Source organism: Falco peregrinus, chromosome 8 (genome assembly GCF_023634155.1).
Source record: "Falco peregrinus isolate bFalPer1 chromosome 8, bFalPer1.pri, whole genome shotgun sequence".
Classification (NCBI taxonomy): domain Eukaryota; kingdom Metazoa; phylum Chordata; class Aves; order Falconiformes; family Falconidae; genus Falco; species Falco peregrinus.
In genome coordinates, this window is record NC_073728.1 from 29,540,072 (window position 1) to 29,564,274 (window position 24,203).

At 39.8% G+C, this 24,203-nt stretch overlaps 1 long non-coding RNA gene across 1 annotated transcript; it reads left to right on the top strand.

Annotated features, from left to right (window-relative positions):
- The first annotated feature begins 1,968 nt into the window (after window positions 1–1,968).
- Window positions 1,969–22,977, top strand: LOC114014061 (uncharacterized). Its single transcript, XR_003557412.2, has 3 exons — window positions 1,969–2,428; window positions 5,121–5,174; window positions 22,634–22,977. It is a non-coding gene; the product is annotated as an uncharacterized LOC114014061 (long non-coding RNA).
- Window positions 22,978–24,203: the final 1,226 nt, after the last annotated feature.

Consider the following 24,203-nt stretch of genomic DNA (forward strand, 5'->3'; position numbering starts at 1 on the left):
AAGAAAATAAGCTAGCAAGTTTCACACTGTTATTTCTCCTACTTTAACCGGCACTAACTAAATGCAGCAAGTGCTCCTAGACACACCAAATCGACAGCCAGGTATTTCAGGTCTGGTTATGCTTCTCTCACATGGCACCTTACACAAGCATCGGCATTTCTGTCTCAGCTGTTTGGACACAGAGCAATAAGCGTCAGGGCTGAATGATTGAAGATGCCCTTTCCAGAGCCCTACTTGATGAATAGTGTACAAAAGCACATGATGGACCTTTTTGCTCTCCCACCTAGAGGGATAGCCAGCCCTGACCCAGGCAGTGTGCATTACAGTCAGCTGATACATCAAATTGTTTGGTTTGTGGTTGGTTTGTTTGTGGTATGGGGTTTTTTTAATTGAGGAGTGGAGTCTGGGGAGAAGTGACTTCAGACTGAAGACATTTTGTCTGACAGCCTATTAATAGAACTGATGTCCAAGATGGGCTAAGTATCACTTGTGGAGAAGCTGACAATCTTTTTGAAAGAAGCACTCTGGAAGTGTCTTCAATATGAACTTCTATAAAAAAGATTCCAGAAAGAAAGTGTGATCTCAGCAAAGTCCTTCACACTTTTAACTCCCTTGCAAAAAAATAACAGAACAAAGAAGCAAGTTCCGGGTACAGAAAACCTACCTGGAGTTGGCATAAGGACTTTGCAGGACTGGAGCCAAAACCCTTGGATATTAACATCCTGCTGATTTAATGTTCAGTCAATTACTCTAATAAGCAGTGACCTTCAAATGGTTGCTTAGTTTCTCTCCATAGGTAAAGCATGTAGATCCCTGCTTCCCTTGCCTCTCTGTGAGGTGTTTCACTTGCAACACTGTTTAAGCTGGAAAAAAATGTTCAGGATTGGGACTGCCAGGTTTATTCTGACCTTGCATGACCCTAGTCCCTCCAGAAATAGCTACGTTCCTAAGGCCACTCTTATTTAAAGCCCATCTCTCCTCATTTATGGGAGGAAATACTACTCTTGCAAATTCAATGAATGTGTGCACTTTTTTTGTATTCCTCAATCTTACAATCACTCTAAGGATGCAATCCTGGAGGGAAGGACTCAAGTGATTTAAAAAAGCCTCCGAGGCATGGAGAAGAGACATATCTCTTTTGTCACATAACAACTTACAATCTTTCAAAATTACTAAATTGGGATCCTTAGAAGTGCAAAACACCTCACTGTGCTATTTACAAAATACCTGCATACTTTGGGGCATTTAGGTTTTAAACCCCTCAAGCTGTTTTTCACCTATAAAATGAAATAATATCTTCCCACTTCAGCAGAGTGATGTGGGCTTATATCGTCACACCAGTAGCCAGCAGCAGTTCATTACTGCCCTCAGGTGTGAAAACAGCTGCTGGCACAAAGCCACTGCCATAAAAGACTGCAGCTGGAGCAATGTGTGTGGTGTTAAATACAGACTGGGAGGCTGTGGGAGCTGTTAGGTGGGCTAGAATGGCAGCATGGGAAGGCTGGAGGAGCTGAAGCAGTTGGAAAGACTACTGAAGGTTCCTCTGCTTTCTATGAGTACCAGATTTCTAGATTAGGATTTAGAGCAAGGTCTACAAAAAGAGAAAAGGAGCAAGAAGTAGTAGGATTTTGAGTGGATGGAGAATCTGTGCTAAGCATGCAATTCTGGGATTTAGATTAAAACCTAAATGATTTTGCCATCTCTATGCTTTTTTTTATTATTTGTCATGGTAGGTGTGTATATATGTACCTATATAAAAATACATGCTAGGCTGTGTTATGCTTTACCCATAAACAAGTGTCCTAGGTACAGGTGGAGCTCTTTGACAGACAGTTTGGGTTTCAAAACTATTTTCTTCTTATGCAGGGAAACTATTTCCTGGTCCTTCATAGAATTAACTCTGCCTTGATTTTTTTTTTTTTCCTATAGTAATATTGGAAAGATTTTTTTCTCTTTACATTTAAAAATCAAAATGAATGGTTAAGGCTCTTTTAAAGAGCCTTTATGGGACTTTAAGTGCTCACAGCCAGTGTGGAACATCTCTTGCCTTAAAAGCTGCTGTAAGTAACTTTATATTCACCCTGTTATGCTCCTAGACTGAGCTACTCGTCACTGCGTAGCTTGGAGTTGATGAAAACCAAAGGAATATCATGAAGTTAGTGAGCATGGAACTGTTCTGCAATAAAAGGAAATTCTTCTTATTTCTCTGAAGAATAAGGCACATGGATATCCTGGCTACCAGCAATCCCTGAAGCAAATGGTCTCCTTCCTTTGCCAACCATTGCCACAGCTCCCTTGTCTCAGTTACAGCCAATTGAAATGTTATCTGAAAGCCTCAGCTTTACTCTTATCCTCTGGAAAGAAGTGAAATGATATGATAACAACCAGAATGCTGTCACTGGAGCACCCAGTTTATAACTTCAGCATGGTAAGAACTGCAATTCAGCATGAAACTCTTGGTAGGGCAGTGGGGGAATGATCTCTGTTTCTTTAACAGTAAAATTGCCTGTTAATCAGTGTGTTCCTCTCTTAAAAAGCAAACTTGGCATTTTGCTGGTTAGTCAGTGGTGTTCACTGGAAAGGGCACAGCACCTGTTCAAAAGTATCATTTTAATGGAACTTTACCAATATAAAAAGCATTTCCATGTTGGGAATGTTTCCTTGGCTCAATAAGAGCACTAAGAATGAAAATTTGGGAACTGATCCCAGAATAAGTAGGAGGCTGCAGCCTTTTCCCTTCTACCCCCAAGCTGAATATGGAAGAGAAATGTTCTGCCTGATCAAGCTCAGGAACGCAAACCTGAGACCCCCATGTCTAACAGGAAGGGTTTTGGTTTGTGGGATTTCTGGTTTTTATTCAAATACTCTCTTCCTCCCTCTTCTCTCAAAACAACTGTGATGTGAAGCAGTTTTTCCTCTAGCATGCAACAAGAGAAACACAAATTGGTATGCTTTCATGTGAAGCATTTTTCCCCAGCAAGTCCCTAAAAAAAAAAAAAAAAAAAAAAAACCAAACAGTATGTCTGCAGCTGTGCCATCTCCTATGGCAATGTAGTCTGCAGGTAAATGAGTGACCTCTCATGCCCATTACAATCTTAAGGGAAGTATGTGTGGATAGATGTTCCATCTTGACTGTCTGATTCCAATTCAGCATTTATATTGCCTTAAAAGTATGCTGAGCTACAGGTCAAAATTCCCTTTTGATGAACTAGAAATAAATTATTAGGGTGATGATATACATGCAAAATGTAAAAAATCAGCCCTGGATATCTGTAGAAATTCCATATTATATTAAGGATCTGAGATATTATTCCAAATTTCAAAGTCATTTCTATTCAGATAACTACATTTTGTCTAGTTTGGTCAGCTTACAACCTGGTGCCCTTAGGTAAATCTCAATAATGACTTGTCAGAACTAGATCCTGCACCACAGTGTGCAGACACCCACTCTCTTCTTGTTTTTCTGAAATCACTACAAACTATTTCAGATGTGCAATATGCCTTTGACTTCTGATATCATAAAAATCAAATGATCTATGAATTTTGTGCTTTTTTTAGTATGCTAGCTTCGGTTCCAGTAATCATGGGGCTGCTGCAGATACAAGACAGTTTCCACTCCTGTGAGTCTGCAAACCAGGATCTAGTTTTTTTTTTTAAAGTGCATTCAGTGGTTCAAAGTCATTACAGACATTAAAGCTCATCAGGCGGTATTGCACCTCTGGCAAAAAAAAAAAAGACAATAGTGATATTCTCTTCTAACATTAATGTCTGTCTGGTTAGGTTTCTTTGAGGCAGGAGGGGTCTTGGTAATTTGAGAGCCTGAAGGTGTAAAAGTTGCTTTACCTGTGACCTTGAGTAACTTCCGTCTTTTTTCCAATTTTTGAATTAAGTGCAGTTCTAGACAGTTATCAATATATAGCTCTTGATACATAGCTTCAATAATGAATTGCTACCTAATTTTACTAAGCTTTAATAATTTTTATCAGTGGTGTCTCATTTGCGAAGCAAGAATACAACAAATATTTGATTTAGGTTAGGTGTAGTCATCAACTCCCAGAAGCAAGCAGAAAAAACAAGTATGTAAACGCAGAGATACTGAATGCTTTGCATAGAAAACATGTCAGTTACTTTGCAGTTTGCTTTGGCCTGGATAATCTGAGTTATTTTGCTATTAATCCATCCCCTTAGTTTTGTATCACGCCTTGCGACTGTGATACAACACCCACTGATCTTCATAGGATCATAGAATCATTCAGACTGGAAAAAAAACTTTAAGAACATGGAGTCCAACTGTTAACCTAGCTCTGCCAAGTCCACCACTGTGCCATGTCCCTAAGCACCACATCTACATGCCTTTTGAATACTGGTGACTCAACCATCTCCCTGGGTAGCCTGTTCCAATGCTTGACCACCCTTTCAGGCAAGACATTTTTCCTAATCTTCAATCTAAACCTCCCCCGCACAGCTCGAGGCCGTTGCCTCTTGTCCTGTTGATTGTTGCTTGGGAGAAGAGACCGACCCCCACCTGCCTACAACCCCCTTTCAGGCAGCTGTAGAGAGCAATAAGGTCCCCCCTGAGCCTCCTCTTCTCCAGGCTAAACCGCCCCAGTTCCCTCAGCTGCTCCTCACAAGACTTGTGCTCCAGACCCTTCCCCAGCTCCGTTGCCCATCTCTGGATGCGCTCCAGCACCTCCATGTCTCTGTTGTAGCCAGGGGCCCAAAACTGAACCTGGGATTTGAGGCGCAGCCTCACCAGTGCTGAGCACAGGGGGACGATCACTGCCCTAATACAAGAATTTCATTTTTTCCTGTTACAAAAGGCTGCTCTAGTCAGTATTGGGATAAAACCAGGCTAATAATAATTTTTCAATTGTAAATATACAAATAAATTATTTGTATTGTTCAGAGACTTACAGTTTCTCAGCATAATGTAATGCAAGTCCAACACTGGATGCAGCAGTCTTCTGCAGTAAGGCCTAGCAGAAAAACCTGAATGATTTCTCATCAACATGTGTAACACAAGGAAGGTGAATCAGTGAAAAATACTAGGCAAGATCAATTACTATTAATTCATTTAAGGAATAAATTTTAAAATTATGGTTAATTTATTCTTTTCACAGATAAAATCCGAGGCCCACTGGTAGTGCAGAGGATTTTGTCATTGACTTGAGAAGGTATGGAAGGCCAAGTGTTTTAAATATACATTCAAGCTAGTTTAAGCAAATAAAGCAATTATTTATCATTCATATTCACAGAATAAACTTGCCAGTTAGCTCCCTGAAATATTTGTTGCTATTACACTTATGCATAATTTATTGCTAAATTTGTTTACATGTGCTGTGTTTGAAAATGAAGCAGCATGAGAGCAAAGAACATTATAGTTTGCCCGTTATAGAAAAGAACAGAGTGTGAGGAGGCTTTTTTATTCCTGCTGTATTAAAAGTGGTAAGTTGAATACAGGGACTGAAGTGCCTTTACGGACTTACATAATAAATATAATGTTCATCAGTTCTCCTAGCTAAATATTGATCATTATTTCCCATTTTTTTGGGATTATTAAGGATCAGTCTGTGCCCATTTACTCCACAGAAAGGAGTCTGTGGGTGGAAGGAGTAGTTTCTAAAAAGTTTGTGCCCTTTCTCTCCCACAACTGTCACCTTGTGCTGATGAACTGAAATACCAGAGGGACTGAAGCTGTCCTCAAATGTTTTCATCTTAAGGACTGCTGGGTTATAGATGTTCCCAAGCAGCTGGAGTAATACATAAGTATGTCCATGCTGTGAAGGCTTCAGGTGTCCCTGGGGCCAGCAGAGAGGATGGTTGCTGAACATGATGCTGGAGGGGCCCGGGGCAGTTGTGGGAGTCCCTGTGCTCTCCATCCCAGCCTAGCTCCATGCAGCTCCACCCTAGCACATGCCAAGTCCTCAGCTACAGTGCCATCAGCACAGCTCTAGCAGCATCAGCAAACAAAATTTGTGACAGCAGAGGCTCCCTTGCTGCAGCTCCCAGTTTTGCAGCATGATGTGGTTCTGTTAGCGCAGCCAGCCATCTCAGTGAGAGGGCCCAACAGGGAAACTGTACATTTGGCTCCAGAATTCCCCACTGAAAAGGAAATGTTTCCATTAAAAAATGTTTTCGTGTCTATCTGTAGGTACTGTAACTAAATAATATAAAACTCTACTGAGTTGTTTGGCACTGCAGTGGCAAAGAGGGATAAATGCTTAGAGAAGCATCTTAATTTTTTCTTTAAACTAAGCACGGATGAAAATCAGTGCCTCTCTTATGTGGTGATCACACACAAACCTGTGTATCGCAGAAGGCATGGACTGGGAGTATGGTCAGAGAATTCAGGGAAAGTTTTGTCTTTTACTGAGGTCAATAAATGTTTCTTGCAGGCAATGGAAATCAACTTGCAAAGAAATAAGTCCCTAGAAACAGAATTTCCCCTAGGCAATTACAGACTAGCACACATTGCCTTTTGCATAGATGAGCTTAAAGAAATAAGCAACAGGCAGGGAGCTGGAAGATCCTGGCAGAATCCTGATTCTGCTGCTGATGGCCAAAATAGACAATTTTTCCCATCTCTTTTTCCCATCAGTGAAGTGAAGGCTGTACTTTTCTCTGAAGAGTGCTGTACCATTTCAATATGTAATGTCAGGACAGTGCTTTGACCATATAAGCACCATATAAATGCTAAGTGCTTAATTCACCATGCCCTGTGCTGCAGTGGTGAGGCAATAGGGTATCCCTTCGATCTCATGCACAGGCATCCAACCCAACCTGCTGTAGTGACATTCCTGGATGAGTATTCAGGGCCAGTTACTCAATCCCTGAAATATATTCTCTTTCTCTGGTGTGCTGATACTCCTGCCCATCTGTCTGCATAGCCCTGTGCCCTCTTGAAGGGTCTTATTTCCATGTTAGGAGCTCACCGGGCCAGCAGGTGGGAGAGGTGTGTGCGCACAGCACACAGATCAAGGAGATCGCTGCCTAAGGTGACAAAGCCTTTCCGTGATATGTTGGCCATGGTAGGCAGCCTTTCTGTAGCATGTGAGTGGCAGTTTCCAGCAGAAATACGTTCACATGTTTGTGTCTTCTCTATGAATCAGCAGCAGTAATGGCTTGTATGCAAAGACTATTTTATTAGTCACAAAATCTGCACTGTTAGGGCCCACTTTACAATTTAGCTGGTCTAACTTCTATTTTAGCACAGAGCCAGGACAGCCTTTTCAATTGTGTTATTGCGGTACTGCCCATGAACAGCAACTGCTGCCTAAGTAGGAGAAATTAGGATATCAGCTGAACTGCCTCAGAGCTCCTTTAGATGAATGAACCTCAAGGATTGTCAGACAAAAATCAAATGCACCAAGATTCAGATTAATTGTGCAATGTTTCAGCATAAGAAAACAATCCATGCAGGCGCAATGTGAATTTCCATCTTCTTTCATCAGCTGAACATCACCGTGGTCTTAAGGTTGCTGCTGCCCTTGAGTTTTACAGGCAATCTGTGCCTCAAACACCAAATACTGTCCCTGGATCAATGCCCAGAGTGAAGGCAGCCAGGGGCCGTTGTTGTGGTAATGGTAGACTTGAAGAAAAATGTAGATGAAATAAACCCAGACGTGGAGCCAAATAGCTGGTTTCTCTGCAGTCCTTAATCCAGAGCTGCCTCCAGCACACAGAGGTGCCAGCGTGCACATCAGTTGGGTGTTTCTGGCCTGGCTGTTGTTTGTTTTTATGTTCCTCCTTCCCCTGGCTCCAAGAAAGGCCAAACGAAGGACGCCCAGAAGTTGGGAGGGGAGCTGGCCAACCAGACCATCCAGGCTGGATGTAGGAAGCACTGGGGATCAGCAGATGCTTTGTGGGATTTGTTTCCCTGATCAAAACACTGGAATATTCAACCTGGGAAAATGTTCATTTCATCTACTGCTAACAAGAACAACCAGCACCACGAAAGCATGGATGTCAGCATGATATGTCACTGCCAGCTTAGATAATTCCCTCATGCCACCCCCCACCTTCAGCAATTGTTTTATAAGTTTGGAGAACCCAGAATAGTGTGACTCATGCAAATATTATTTTTTTTTCCCAAAAAAGAGAGTGCTTCTACACTAGTATCTTTGCCAAGAAAAGCTGGAAAATGTGAAACAAAATATTTTAACAAGTTGTAGGAAACAAACAAGACAACTGTGATTTTAGGAACAGCTTCCAGGTGTTTGAGAGATGTGTACGGCTCCCGCAGTCAGAGTACTGAGCACCACAAGCCTGTGTCGGTGCAAAAGGGAAACACTGCAAAGATCTCGACCATTGCTGAGCCCTCATGAACATGCTGTTTTCCTGTGTCTGGGTCTAAACAAGAGCAAAATGAGGCCTAATAATCTTTCGGGAGACTAAAACTGTTTTACTCTAATCCTCTATTGAGAGAAACAATAAAATGTAGCACAGTGGTTTAAAATATATAAACCTACATTTCACTGGTACAAAATCATTAGAGTGTCTGTCCATAAATTCTTGCACCAGTCTAAGCTATTTAATTGGCAAAATACATACTATATAGCATGAACTTGAGCACTTAAATTTAATATCAGCTCAGCTTAATCTCAGGTGATATTAATCACTAATTAATACTTTTCAGGGGTTTTGTTCATGCAGAAAGAATCACTACTCTAATTACCACTTGTTTGATAATGTGCCTTTATCTTGATTTTAATGGGACTGCCGGTTTATTTAGATGCAAACATCTAAGGATTTTTACATCCCCAAGAGCAATTGCTCTCTTAAATACTTTCAGTGATACAGTTACTTTAAAGCAATAAGCAGTGCAAGAAGAGCCAGCATGAAATTACATTATATCTCCAGAGCTTTGTAGTTATATAAGAACTCTTGGCATATTCTGTTAATTAATGGAATATGTTGACTGTGGGGTTTTGAAGTTATTACTTTTATTAGTTTAAAAATCTTTAACTGGGATGTCTGTGTACTATTTCTATTATTAATTCAATCCAGAGGTGTATGATATTTTCTGCATTCCTATCTTAGCCAAGGGATGAGCAAAATATAAGAGGACAGAGATTCAGTCAGTCATATGTCACCCCACATTCCAACACTGTGAGCGTATATACATATTTTATGTATATATTAGCAGTCCCCAAAAAGCATGAGAACAAATTAACATTTTATGCCACAGATTTGCTACACTAAATCTAGCAATTTTCCAGTGTAGGCTGATTTTTAAAGTACTAATATTTCTCACATTAATTTTCGTATCCCGTAATGTATAACACAGTACTAATTAGAAATTTTCAAATGTAAAAGAAAAACAAAAATCCTCTACTTTTACTTTCTGAAACTGGACTGAAAAAACTGTAATGCACAGTTAGATAAGGTTTCTTCTTGTGTTTAAAGGACTAGAAGCCAGTAATCTCTTTTACTTTCTCTTATTTCAATTTCCATGATTTCTGACGAAGACTTAATTGCTGAATCTTTTTACCTGCCTGCAAAATGAATAATAGATATATATATAAATGATTAATGTAAAAGACCTGTAGAATTTAGTCATTTTACCCCTCCTTTTCTCGGTGAGGGCAGGTCAGGTGCAAAAATACTTTGCTTCAGAAAGGTGTCTGAAAAATTAATTCATTAACATTCATTAGGCACTTGTAATGAAAAGTGAGACTGGAGTACAAAGAATTACTATTTTCTTTCTTTACATTCCTCAAACTAAATTGGATTAATCAGATTAGAAGCGGTAATAAAATATTAGAGCCTGTTCTTATCTCTTTGCTTCCTCCCATCAGTTATAAATGAGTACACTGAATGCTACTTGCTGTTGCAAGGCAGCAACAATATTTGAGGCACTCTGAGATACCTTCTCATTTTGAGGCAGAAAATGGTTACGGAAAGATCTTATTTTCTCACTGAGCTCCACTGCTGGGGTAAAGGAGGGAGTGACTGCGAATCAGAGGCATTTCCTTTTTTCTTCTTTTTTCTTTTTTTTTTCTGTGAAAAACACAATAGCTGTGGAATTTCTTAATTCCCTCATAATTACCGAACTTTTTCTGCCCTTAGCCACATACCTGACAAGTAAAACTTAGATCCCAACTTGCCTTGCCTTTTGCTGCACAGAGGAGTGGGCAGCATCGTTTTCCCTGCTTTGGTGTGGCTGCTGGGCAGTGCTGCTCTGACACTGCCTGTGACCTGTTGACTTTCCTCTCATCTCAAGGGGTGACATCACCTTGTCTAATGTGCTGTGAAACTGTGGTGCAATCTTGCTTCTCATCTCTGCCTTCAGGTGCAGAGGAGGAGGATGCTGCAGCCAGAAATGAGCTTGATCTTTAATAGCAGCTGGAGAGGGCTGGGTCTTATGTGAGATCTGAATCTAATTTTTGTGATTTGACCCATCTCTTCTCAAAAGCCCACTCACAGCAGTGAGACCTTTCTCACTACTTTGGCATTTTGTCCTGTGTGTTTCTCTTTGTACAAACCCTATCTTTATCAGCTGTCTAAAGCAATTACCATCCAGCTTCTCAGTTTTGTGAAGAACCTTTTCTATAGATCTTTTTTTCATTAAAATACGATGAAACAGGTGAAACACTTTAGATGGGTTTTAATCATAGTTTTCTTCATTTCTGTCAAAGATGAGCACAGAAGAGCAGCTTTTTTTTCCTACCAGATGTTTTCAGCAAGCCCTGTGACTGTCAAAAGGACAGCTGCATGTGAAGGCACACAAAGGACACTTGAAGAGCTAAATGCACCTCTAGGATCTCAGAAGCTCGGTGGAGACAGACATGTAACAAGGGGGGGATAGATCTCTACTCCCAAGTAATAAGTGACAGAACAAGAGGAAATGGCTTCAAGTTGTGCCGGGGGAGGTTTAGACTGGATATTAGGAGAAAATCCTTCACCGAAAGGGTTGTCAAGCACTGGAACAGGCTGCCCAGGGAGGCGGTTGAGTCACCATCCCTGGAGGTATTTAAAAGGCATGTAGCTGTGGCACTCAGGGATATGGCTTAGTAGTGGACTTGGCAGTGCTGGGTTAATGGTTAGACTCAATGATCTTAAAGGTCTTTTCGAACCTCAACGACTCTATGATTCTAAGTGTCTTCAACATGGACCCACAGTACCACAGCCTATGGTGCAGTATCCAGAGGCAGCAAATAGGCTGTATTAATCCAGAGAACAAAAGAGTTGCACAACCAAGTGTATCTTAGATCACAGTACATTTAGAGCTAGGATTTTTTCCTCCAGGATCATATAAAAAAAATTTAAGTGTAGTTCTTCCTTGAGGCCTACATCTTTGTCAGCACTTCCCTAACAGCTTTTTCTGTCCATCTTATATACATAGGGAGGAAAAATCACTAAAATCTCCATCCTTGCATTCTCCCTCAATGAATATTTCCTCGATAGATTTTTCCTGAGTGTTCTTATCTCCAGTTAGGTAATTCAGGAGACAGCTGCCCACGCTGACCTTCAGGGCTCTCCAGATCTATGGTACTGCCTCCTCTTTGTCTTTCCATCACATCCCTCTCATGAAGAAGCTGTCAATCACAGGCCTTCACAGAGAGCTGGCTGGCTCCTTCCTCAGCACTGCTGACTTTCGCTAACTCCATGGCTCTTGCACTTGGAGCTACAAACCAACTCCCACAGCAGTCTATAATTTCTGTATTTTTAATATGCGTGGTCTCCCCCCACCTCTTCTTTTAACATCTCACAGCAGGCAAGAAGCTCTGTGAGACGGTCAGCAGGAAGACTGAGTTCATGTAAGTAAAAAGAAAAGAGTAACAACTCAAGTCTTCCTCTATCTGGGACTGAATCACTTTGAAGACGCACAAAAGCAATACTCAGTTTTACTGTGGGGTTTTTTTTCATCTTCACATACTCTTCATGCTTCCCAGGGCCCTGGTTTGTTCTAAGAATTATTGAAGTCAGATTTCTGCTTTCGTCTGTGCATAAATTGGGATCCAAAAGTCTTGAAGTAAGCATTCTGAGTAAGAGCTGTAACTTCAGTCAGCCAGGCTGAAGTGAGATGAACTGAGCAGATCTATTTCTTGGAAGGTAAATAAAATTTCTACCCACAACAAGCCATGAATTTCATTTATTTCCACAGCACCTTCCAAATACATTTGTGAAGTCAGAAGAGAAGGAATCATATTCCCTTAAAACACACACACAAGGGGAAAAAAAAAAAAAGGAAAAAAAAAAAGCAGGTTAATTAGGTTTTAACCTTAATTTGTATTCATCTTTTAGGAAGTGAGAATTTAATTTTTAAGAAACATTTTTCCTACACCTTTGAAACATAATCTTCAAAACTATTAGGAAAATATTTTATTTCAAAGATCTTTCAGTTAAGAACTCATTTGAATATTTAAAATTCTGGTGATAAAGATTCTTGCTGCTAAAACACCTCACTCTCGCTCACTTGGAACAAAGCAGATCAGCTATAGAAGACATCAGAGTCAATAGTTTGACCAATACATTTTCAAGGCCAATGTCACAGTCATTAGAATTCACAGTTCACAGTGAAAGTTGGAGAAATTCATGCCATGATTATTTTGTATTAAGCCTATACGTTCTGGCTGACATAGGACCATATTTTAAAACAAAACTCCCTAAGTGGATTTGAAGTTCTACCAAAGAATACAAGCTTTTTTAATCTAAAGAATTCCAGTAACAGAGTTCAAAATGCAAATTGTACTGTTGTCATACTTATGGTCCAAGAAACTCACAAGTTTCTAGCAAAGTCATCAAGCCTCAGTTTGTAGTTCCTACCTCTTGCTGCTAAATTGTAGCCAGCTGCTCTCAAAACTTCCTTCTCCCCCAGAAGTGAGAAAAGTTGTGGTCTAACAGGATCTCCCCCCCAGCATAACCCACATTCCCTCTGTGACGTGGTTCCTTGCAGTGAGTCTTACATGCTGAGAGAGCAGAAACTGAAGATGTTATTGATGCCATACACAGTAGCAATGCTGTTTCCCTACTCTGAGTCACATCCCTGTTCCAGCTAGCCAGCAGTCCCGGTTCCCTGGGGACTGTTGCACCAAGAGCTCACACTGTTATCTGCCTTGTCCCTTGAGCAAAAAAACATAATCTCACATGTTTTGAAACACTATCTATTCTTCTTCCTGATGTAGAAAAAGTCTGTTACTGAGTTCAAGTCATCCTTCCTTCAAGGAATGAGGTCTTTAGGAAAAAATGTCACTATGAATGATAAAGTGGAATGAAATCAATATTAATCCTTGCAAGTCTCCTATGTTTTCATCTATCTCCTCGTTTTTGTGTATGGGCTCTTCTGTATCATTGTTTTTTGAAACAGCATTTTCGAATTCTAAAGAAAACAGACTTGGGGTTAAGTGTTGGATCATTGTCCCCAATGATTTTTTTCATTTGTACCTTGTGCCCACTAGAAACTGAGCCTTGGAAGTCCCAGACATTGATTATTTTTGTGTGTGTGGGTCTGTGTAATGCATGTTGCATCCTCTTATAGAAACAAAGGACACATATTTGCTTTTATCTGCACTATGGAGTCAAAACACCACTGTTCATTGTGATGAGCATTGTCAGCAGCAGTCTCCTGCCAACTCTCCTCCTCCAGATTCATATTCATTTGTTATGTCTAATTAAAGACCCATGGTACAAAGCAGCTTAGGGCTACTTTACATTCAAGCTCCTCTGCTTTTGACTGATAGTACACCTTCTGTGTGCAACATTTTCGGATTGTGTAGAAATGACTTACAGTGACAGATTGCTTTTGTACGTGCTGGCTACTGTCCATTTCATTTTCATTATACATTTCATTGTGTACTTCAGAGAGAGTTTGCTAAAGATTTGCAATATTCCAAATTTATAGTGGGATCTGAGTGCTCTAGGGATAGATGAGAAAAGCCTGGTACCTTCCATCAGATTATCCTACAGCAGCTTTAAAGGAGCTGTGAAGCCTGTATCAGATGAGAACACTGTGAAAGAGAATACAACACTTGCTTTTGTTGCAGTTCTCTCCTTTTCCTCTCTACTATTCCACAAGAGTATTCCTAAGAGGACTATATATCATGCAGGAACTTGGAAACCGGGCTTGGCAATCAATCCTGAAAATCAGCCTGGGTCCTTTCCAGGTCAGTAGTGTTCTTCAGATTCAGTTCACAGCCTTCTGGGGATACCTTTCTCCCCGTGACATTGAGAACCTGGCCCTGCCCAAGGCAGCCCAGAGACTGCCCGTCAGGCCACGTGGGTGGCGCGCAGGGGGGGTGGCACAGACCAAGGGGCGGAAGTGTGATGGCTAGGACCTCTCCACAGAGGGGTTTGGTTTTCTTGGAACTATGTCTAAAAAAGTCAGGGCAGTGGGAGAGGGGAATCCAAACCTATTGCCTAAGATTTTCCTTTTATTTAATCACTTACTAGGTGAGCCCCACCTTGATCAGATGGAATCTAACTCTGAGATATCAGGGGAGAAGGGAGTTTTGTCAAGTCTTCGAAAGAAAAATAATGCCTCTTTGCAAAATTGTGGTGCAGTTATCAAGTACTGCATTCGACTCCACTTCCTCAATAGCAGGAAGCCATTAAGAAATTGTGGTAATTGGCAAGGACTGATTAAATGTTTTGGCAGGTCTGAGAGTAGGAAGAAAGTGGATTTTCCAGAAGAGAGCATGTGTTTGCATTCAGCTCCTCCAGTTTTCAGCCTGGTATCTCGGTTTAACCTGCTGATGAATGTGTGAGTTTGTGTTAAGACACTAGACTGCAAACGGAACAGCTGAAGCACAGCTGTAAATTTCCTTCTGCTGGATCTGTTGCAATAGTAGCAACCTCCTACATGGAGTAGGGTAGGGCAATAAATTCTTACACCCTGATTTCAAGATTCACAAGAATGTTTGTTTTCATGTCAAACCCCTTGCAGAATACCCACATTATCTGCTCAGCTACAAGCTAAAGCCAAAGATTAGGTCCATAGACCTTTTGCTCCCCACATTTGCAGTCTTGGAGAAAATTAAGAAAAAAATAATTTCTTTTTTCCTTCAAAAATACTGTGTTGCTTTATTGTGGTCATCATATTGATAAAGACAGACCTCTGCATATAAGGCAAATCAGAGATGAGATCTGATCACAAAACCATAGACATTACACCTCTTTCTAGGGACAGCCATTTACTATAGCTGCATGGCAACAGTGTCCCATCTTCCCAGTAAAACATTAATATAGTGGTAGGAATAGTATTAGTCCATGTGTTATATCAAGATACTGGCTGAGATCAAGAGCATGCAATACCATATCTATGTCAATAATACTTGTCTGGAAATTTGTACTCGGTATTTAAATAAAGGACATTGTCTTGGCATTGGAAAGCAGAGCAGATGTATGCACTACTAGGCACTGTGTGTTGCCTCCGCTTATTAAACAGTGTAAGTGCAGTTACTTCATATTGTACCTGGGGAACACACTCATCCTTCAACACACTCATCCTTCTTCTCTTTTTTTTTTTTTTTCCCCCTCAGCTAACGAAGGAATTGAAAGGAAATGTGTCTGTTCATGAAAATATGGACTTATTCCCCCTTCTGGTTTTGCACCAGACTAAGCCCAGTTTCTATTCTTCAGTTTTGATCGACCCTGACATTTCTCATTCAGAGAAGTGTATTTCATCCAAGCAGTCTTGTCTGTATGGGCCCAGACATCAATATGAAGGATTTTAAGGTTTTAAACGTTAAAGCTGAAACTATTTCAGTTTTCAAGGTTTCAGATCCTACTCTTATTTCAGTGAGGAAGGCATTAGCTATTGTTTTATGGGAATTCTTCCCTGAAAGAACTGCCACCAGTACTACCTGGTCCCTCAGAGGCCACCAGTGTCTGCTCGTTACTTTTGTTGATAAGTGTTAAGTGCATGGTTGACTTTGAAGCAAGAATCTTAAACTAACCAAGACAATCCATTCTTGCTCATGATAATGTCAGCTTGACTATAAAACCACTTGATTTATAAAGATCTCTCTTGTGCAGCTAAATGCCTGCTGTCCATACTGTAAATAAAACAGAGTATAATCAGTATGATAAGAAAACACTTTTCCTGCCCAAATGCCATGTTCTCCACTAATTTATTTTCTGTACCTCTTGTGACTTCTCTTACTAATCGTAAGTTACAGGGCAGACAAGTTATTCCACAAGGGTCAGAAAAATTTAATGAATTTTTCTTACAGGGCTAAATGTCTTCACAAAGACCCTTAATTGCTGACAGAAACCCACACTAATATGAGTCTATCTACAAGGTGACTGCAAGATAAAGTTGACTGAACTTTGATGTGGCTACTAGTTTGTGGCCTCAGAAGGCCAGGCTCAGCTCCTGATTCTGCCATAGGTTTCCCAGTAGGGCAGGATTTAAAATTAAACTTGCTGCCTTGCAGGAGAGTGTTCAGCATTGGTATATTGATTAATTTTCTCCCTTTTTTGATCTGAGAGTTATTTAAGTATCTTACATCAAGTGGAATTTCTGATGATTTAATATCCACTAAGGGAAAGAGACACTACAGGCTAATAGCTGGCTTGCTCTGCAGGCTGGAAGGAAGACTTCACTAGAAAATCTCTACTATGTAAACCTTTAATTATTCTAGATAAAGCAGAAGAATTTTGACTAGATGAGACTAGGTGCTCATCCAGGATAATTCTCCCACCCAAGTATTACACTAGGAAATGCCTGCCTGGCCTTCATACAAACTGGCAAAGTGAGTATCTTTCTCCCTTAGCACTGTGAATGAGAAAAGAAGAGGCACAGTTCTTGCCAGCTTTGTGAATGCAGTATTTGCCCAGAAGAAAATTGTTCAGTCAAGAATAGCAGAAGTGTCTTTATGGCTGAATGAAAAGTTTGTTCTTATCTATTTTGCAAATCCCTAGAGCTAAAAACTGTAAACAGACATATGGAGATGGTGGGAGATGACACCATAGCCTTGGATCCTGCTGTGCAGGAAGCTGACTTTGGAAAACTTAAGACAGTGGCAGAGATGTTCAGAATGCACCACACTCCTTCAGCTGGCCAGTGATCTTCTTGAAGGTTTCCAGTGTACTGTAATCAAACTAAATGTATTCCCAGCCTGACTGAATATTAAATGAAGACAAGTTACAAAAGCAAAGCTTGCTGTTGAAAGCAAGAAAATGCAACCCAGGAAATGCAGTACAGTTTAAACTTGCTTTTATCAATGAAGTGGGAAAAGCTTCTGGGTTCATTTAGCTCATGGTGATGCTGGTAGCAGCACCTCATCTACAGTAATAGAGATATATGTGAATAAGGTGTTGTTAGAGAGAAGAATCAGTCCCTACAATTTAGGCACAGAAGTGACAAAAAAGTATGAGGAGACGAACCCCAGAAATAAAAGCTCTCTACCCTCAAAAGACACATCTTTCAAACAATTGGCCAATTGTTCTATAACCCCTTGTGAAGGAATGAGTGTTGTCTGCTAAGATTTCAGGAAATAAATACAACACAAACCACATTTTCTTTGTCAAGATGAAAATTACAGGCATCAAGGGTCCTGCCTCTGAGCTGTGTTTGTGCAAAGCTTGACAATTTTTAAGGTTCAAACAAGCATTGACAGACGGACAACTGAAGTGGAAGCCATGAAATCTCGGGTGAATGTGAATGGCCAACTAGCTAGATTTCAATCAGCTCTATCAACCATCTCTTCAGCTCCCCAGTAAACAAGGAATCTGAGAAGATAAGCATTTCACTAGCAGTGTTTTTGTTCTCAGAATGATAACTCAGTTTTATCAGTGCTAAGGTGGTAAGGAAGTCTTAGGAATGCATATGTGTAAGGCTGTCCACAAACTGGTTTTTTCCTGTGATTTTCACTCTCATCAAAACAAAACCAAAGTATTCCTTTGAGCTTGAAATATATACACTTAAAATAAAAGAATTTGATTTAGAAATGTCATATTAGTATGCTGTAGTGTGAAGCTTTTACTGTCTCTTAAGTCTTCTTCCATAATGCATCATGCCTGAGCTGTTTCAATAGCGGACGATTTCTGAGCAAAAAAAATGCCAGTAGAAAGCAGACAATTTAATATTAGAATCTTCTTCAGATGCTTTATCTTAAAACATTGGGAAAAAAAGTCATATCCCAAAATGTTTTCTACAGAAAATTCTAAAACTCTGTCTCCATGCTCCTGGAAGACAAAGCTCAGAGTTCATACCCTTGTTTTGCTTTATCAACTAGATTCTGATTCTTCATTCAAGTATTTGAAAGTAAGGCCTTTCTATTCATTTGGAAAAGATTTTCTTGGTACGTGATTTTTTTGTTTTTACAGTATTTCTTCTGCCACAGTACCTTATAAAAGCTTTGCAATGTTCTCCATACAGTAAGCCCAACCAAAATAGCATGATAAGTAGGATACTATATTGGGTTGCAGAGGATCTCAGTTCAAATTCCTTCTCTGCATGATCTAGACATGGGGCTTGAACCTTGGATTTTTATCTCTTAAACAGGTTAGCTTGCAGGCCAACAGGTTAGTTTGCAGGCTACTTCAAATGTCATGCTTTTTTTGTGTGGAACAAAAGTACCATTTATTGAGGAAAATCTCAGGTAACTTGTACTGACATGATTGTGGTTACGGTTCCTTTCAGTTTGACTCTGCAAGTCTGTTGTTGCACTGAATGACAGACAAATAATATTCCCAGACTGGACTGGATCCTGTCTTCACATAGTTATCAGACAAGATCAATGTAGAAACTTTAATGCCTGTTCTCCTTCAGCTCTCCCTTTACTGCAGCACAGAGTAACTTCCAATCCAGATAATGAAAATTAATGTCAAAGGAGATAAGTATCTAAATCATTTTCTTGGTCTAGTTTTTAACACCAGCCTGTATCACCTTCAAGTTTTGGCATGTCTGTGTTCCCCTTATTTTCCCGTGATTTCAGCCAGTAGCAGAGAAGACAGAGTAAAGTCTTTTGTCCCTCTTCCTCCTGCCTGATCACTTGCTTTCTGCAAGTGGGCAGGAAAAAAAGTCACAGGTGTGTTTCTTTCCAAAATCAGGCTGTCTGTATAGACTCTATGAGAGCAGAAAGCCCGAGGGCAGAGTCCACATCATTCCTACAGTTTAATTGCTTTTGCATTCTTCAGCTGATGCTTGTTTTCCTGAATCATTCACCCTTTCCTTACAGGAGAAGGAGTTGAAAGAAAGAATTTTTTTTTAATCTGCTTGCAGTAAACCCCTTCAGTGAATTACAGCATTTGCAACAACCTGTGGGGCACATCAAAAAAACATAGAATCATTTACATTGGCAAAGACCTGTAAGATCAAGTCAAACCTTTAACCCAGCACTTCCAAGTCAACCACTAAACCATATCCCTAAGCATAACAACAACATGTATTTTAAACACTTCCAGGGATGGTGATTCCACCATGCCCTTGGGCAGCCTGTTCCAACACTTGATCATCCCTTCAGTGAAGAAATTTTTCCTAATATCCAATCTAAACTTTCTCTGGAGTAACAGAGAAGAACATGCAACCAAGATAAAAAAGGGACCAGGAGATGACCTTGTCTTCAGTTTTGTCACTCATGTGCTTTGATTTGCCATTCTTCTCAGGCATGTTTTCTAGGAAGCTGTGCTCACATATTCTGACAGTCCTGTTAATTCTACCAGCTCAGTGACATTTGAAAATTTGGTTACTAAGTTGAGCATATCTGAGCTCCCACAACTTCTTTTAAAAAGATCCAGGGTTAGTTGTTAGTTTTAACGTGTAAAAGATTTACACATGCAATCATATTTATTTATTAATGTAGCCCATATACTTAAACATGCACAAATCCATTAATGTGTGTGCACACACACACACAGAAATAGATATGTTTAATCTCCTCAAAGACAATGAATCTACAAATGCAAGGATGGTCCTTGCATAGAGTACAGAGAAAAAGACACACTTTATCTTAGGAAAAAGGAAGATTCTCATGACGTTGAAATAGAAAATTCAGCCATTTGTTTGTAAGTCTGTACCTCGTACCATGAGCACAATGCTTATTTACTCTGATATTCTCCTGGATAAATGCTTCTAGATGAAAGAGAATTGAAATCTATTTGGCAAGAGGGGAGGAAAGATTATTTGTGGTTTTGCTGGCTGGAATGCAGTGATCTCTTCCTCTGCTGCAGAGAAAGAAAAATTAAATATGGCTTGTCCTGTAAATTTTGTTTCAGACTTGTACTAGAATTCAAATGCTTCTTGCAAAAAATGTGAACCAAACCAATGGAATGAGAGGTTTAATAAATACAGTGGTCTAAAGGAAATAGTATAGCAATGTTTAATTAATATCTGTTGTGCTTCAGAGTCAACACAATTCCTTTTTTTTCACTTTGCTGTGAGAAGATAGCACTTTTTTACCATAACTTACTCCAGACTCTTATATCAGTAAATAACAGCAAAGAAATGTATCTCCTGAAAGAAAGCTCAGCATTATGCAAAGAGTGATAAACTTCTCAGAAGGTGTTTACAAATGCATTCAGTGAAACAGAATTTTAATGAATTGTGCCACATAATCTTGCAGTTAATGAGCTGTAAATGCCTTTGTCAATTACAGTGACTGGAAACTAACTCTTTTGGATTCCAGATCAATAATGGGATTCTTCTGCACATTTTTATTTTTTAAGGGAAAATTAGGATCTAAGAAAAATAAAAGGTATCTTTGTCATATTAGGCATCTCAGAAAAGTCCCTCATTGCTGTAACAGAGCTATCTATATTCTTATTATTTGTAAAATCATCTCTCAGCTGCATTAAAAGAAACAAACCTTCTGAGACCAAATGGCAGCAGTGTTGTAAAATGCCAGTGGCAAAACCAGAAGAGACTGACAACTTCAGTAATAACTAGGAACATTTTCCAGGAGTTATATTAGATTCAACTACTATACACAACCTCCTAGAAAACAAAAATTATCCTGCTCTACCTTTGCTATCCACCCTAATTACTCTGCTGTTAGAAACTGGGCACTTTAAAGCTCTCTGAAAGACTGGTTCATCTGTTTGTATCTTATTTTAAGGAAAAGGTGTGCACACATTGCTTTTTTTCCAGGTGAGGTCACTATTCTTGCCTAGGAACATAACATTATAACACATCAGAACTGCCATAGTTCCCAAGAAAATTAAATATTGTGACCAAGCAGTTCTGTGATTCTATCCAGCAAGTAAAATATTCTTTTAAAAAACAAAGATTGGGCTCGATATTTTAATGTCTTCAAAATCTAAAGGAGATGGGACCAGCATTTATCAAAGAAAAATATGGAAGACAGGTTTATTGCTTGTAATCTCCAATTTATTATGTGACTTTTTCACAGTATGATTCTTCTTTTTCCTTCTCTAAAGATTTTTTTCCTCTTACTCATGCCTCAGTGTGGAGGATCCATTAACAGAGGAACCACATCAAAAGTAATTTCAAGGAAAAGCCTTATAAAATGTGAAAAATTAAAGCTGTGCTCAGATCCCATTAAGAAAAGAAATTGCCTTGGGGCACCCACTAAATATGTGAAATCCATTTCTGCTGAAGGGCTTCAGAGTTTATTCCTCTCTTACAAATGCAATTTCACAGCACAAGTTGAACGTTTAAACAAAGCGAAGCAGGATCTTTTCCCAGTTAGCGTTTTGATTGTTGCCAGGTCACCAAGTGCAAATTTACATAAGAATCTGAGATTATATAAATCTCAACCAAGAGGCTTTGAGGGCATTTCTGCTTGGGAAGACTAAACCAGGAAATGCTCTCAGTATGGAGGGTTTACTGTTATTATTAGTATTTGTTTTGCTCCGGTTTATACAGGAAGATAGAGAAAGCTGTAGCGTTAACATCTCCTTTCCTTAAGTGGTTCATTTAAGCTCCCCTGATGACCTAGCTCCCTCTGGCCTTCTGTTCCTGCTGCTGGCATGCTGACACCTCACATATTTCTGGTGCAGTGCCCTCACTCATCTTCAGTTCCGCAACCCCACATACAAGACTAAGGGAGCAAAAGAAAATGAGCCACCAAAGAGGATGTCTTGTCCCTGCTAAAACCCACCACTGCCACCTGCTTATTCCCCCATGTCCCATGGGGAGGTGTGCCTGCCATGCACTTCTGGGGACCCTAGCCCAGCTCAGAGGGGCTGTGAGAAGGCAGCCGTCTTTCAGCCTTGCTGCTGGAGAGAAGCTCTTCATCCAGATGGCAATGAACTATCTGTTTAGGCTGCTTGATTGAAATACCCTCAGGACGAGCCCTGCTTTCTCCAGTAGCTATGGAACCACATGCTGCTGGTGGTGTCTGAATGTAAATCTTTCCTGACAAAAGCCAATGAACCAGGCTTTTTTAAGCAGACACACAACAATATGGTAACAACCCCATGTTGGCTTTAGGTCATCTGTATTTACTCTTTTTTACCATTACTCCATAAAACTCAGTGTATCTTGGGACAGGAGATCAGATTGGAAATCACAGTTTTGTCCTCTTCCTGAAATCACATCCTGCTGTGTCTTGAGAAAATGGGCTTTGTCCCCTCTCAGTTGCAGACAGCTTACTATCTGATAGCTGAGGCTTCATCTCCTTGCCCAAAGCCATCTTGCATGCCCATCCATCCCTGCTCCCTTGAGACAACAGACCCAGTCTAGTGGCAACTGTCAGAGTTGTTTTCATCATTTTGCTCCACTCTACAGAATGAAAGATACCTCCAGTGCTGCAAGACTTCTGTGGTGAGAACTAACAACTTGCCTGCAAGTGCTCCAGAAGTCGTAAGTGAGAATTTGACTGTACATAATATCCAGAGAGGAAGAAGTGTTTCTTCCCCATGTAGTTTTCTTAGTCACGATTTCAAGGTAATGCCTGGAAAGGAGAAGGTTATTGGGTCGACTCTTCTAAAGAATGTAACAAGCAAAAATGACTGTAAGCCTAATGAAAAGTCAAAATGTTTCTAATCCAGCTAAGATGTATGAAAGAGGTCCCTATGGCATATATATTACTGGTTGCAATTTCTCAGATGGAAATATATGGTAATAATTAAGCCTATTGGCACAAAGCCTGTCCTTCAAGAACTGTATGCCAGCCCCCATGAGCTTATGGTAAACTGCTGAATTGTTCCAGGGTCTAGATCACAGGTGTTGTCTCTTACCATCCTATTCCCAATGCAAACATGCAAAAGGGATGTTTCATTTCTCACTTAAAAATTAGAAATTAGAGGGGGGGGGGGGGGGAAGCTTTTCTTGAGGTAATTGTGCTGTTTTTAAAAAATGAATAGGTCAGTTCTGAAAATAGGTCAGAGTGAAAACTGCTAATGCAGTACCACCAAAGCAAAGCACTGAGCATCAACAAATTATCTGTTCTCCTGCTAACTCCTTTGCAATATATTACTTGGCTAATATTGTCCCTGTTTGCAGACTCTGAACGGGTAATTATAATGTGGTTCTTCCTATACAATTTTTCAATTTCTTTCTTACTGAAACTACTGGACCTTGTCTGACAGTTCCTTAGTTTCTGAATTTTGCATGTGTTTCTTGGGCCTGGGTATTTTTTAGTGTACATGAAAATGAACAAATACCTATATGCTTTAACTGCCTGCTGAGCATTTACTTTTCTCTCAAGCTGTTTCTCAGTTCATTCACTCTTCTATTTAACAGAAAATGCCAGTAATTTTTACGTATATTTTTTACCATAAGAAAAATTTTGAGGTCTCAATAACACATCTCAAAATAGGGCATAGCTCTGTAAAATTACTACAGATTTATATCACCATTACTGACAGCTTGATCCATTTTTTGGTAAGGTAAGTAAATATACTCATTGGGTTTTATGTATAAAATTACTTCTGTGCCATTAATGGAAGGTACATTTTAATTAAGCCGAAGTAAAATATATCTGAGAGAGACACACTTTTTGACATCAGTTACAGATGAGCAATCCTATCAAAGGATATTGAATTCCACTGATGCTACAAAGCAGAGGTTCATCCCCTGTAATTACACTTTAGAAATTATGTTTGTTAAAAAAAGTAAAACAAGAGCAGGCACAGCACTTGAAACTTTAGTTCAGCTTCAGTAGAAGAGTTGAATGCTCTGTGTTTAAGGTAACCTAGAACTGGTAATTTCCAGCTTCAAGCCTTTATTTCCTCATGTTTTCTGCTGTGTGATCCTCAGTTAATCATTTAACACCAATCTCTTTGAGGTGTTGCAGAATTTAACACCTGATATTTTCAGGGGAAGTTAAGATCTGCAAGACGTAAGACACTGTCTC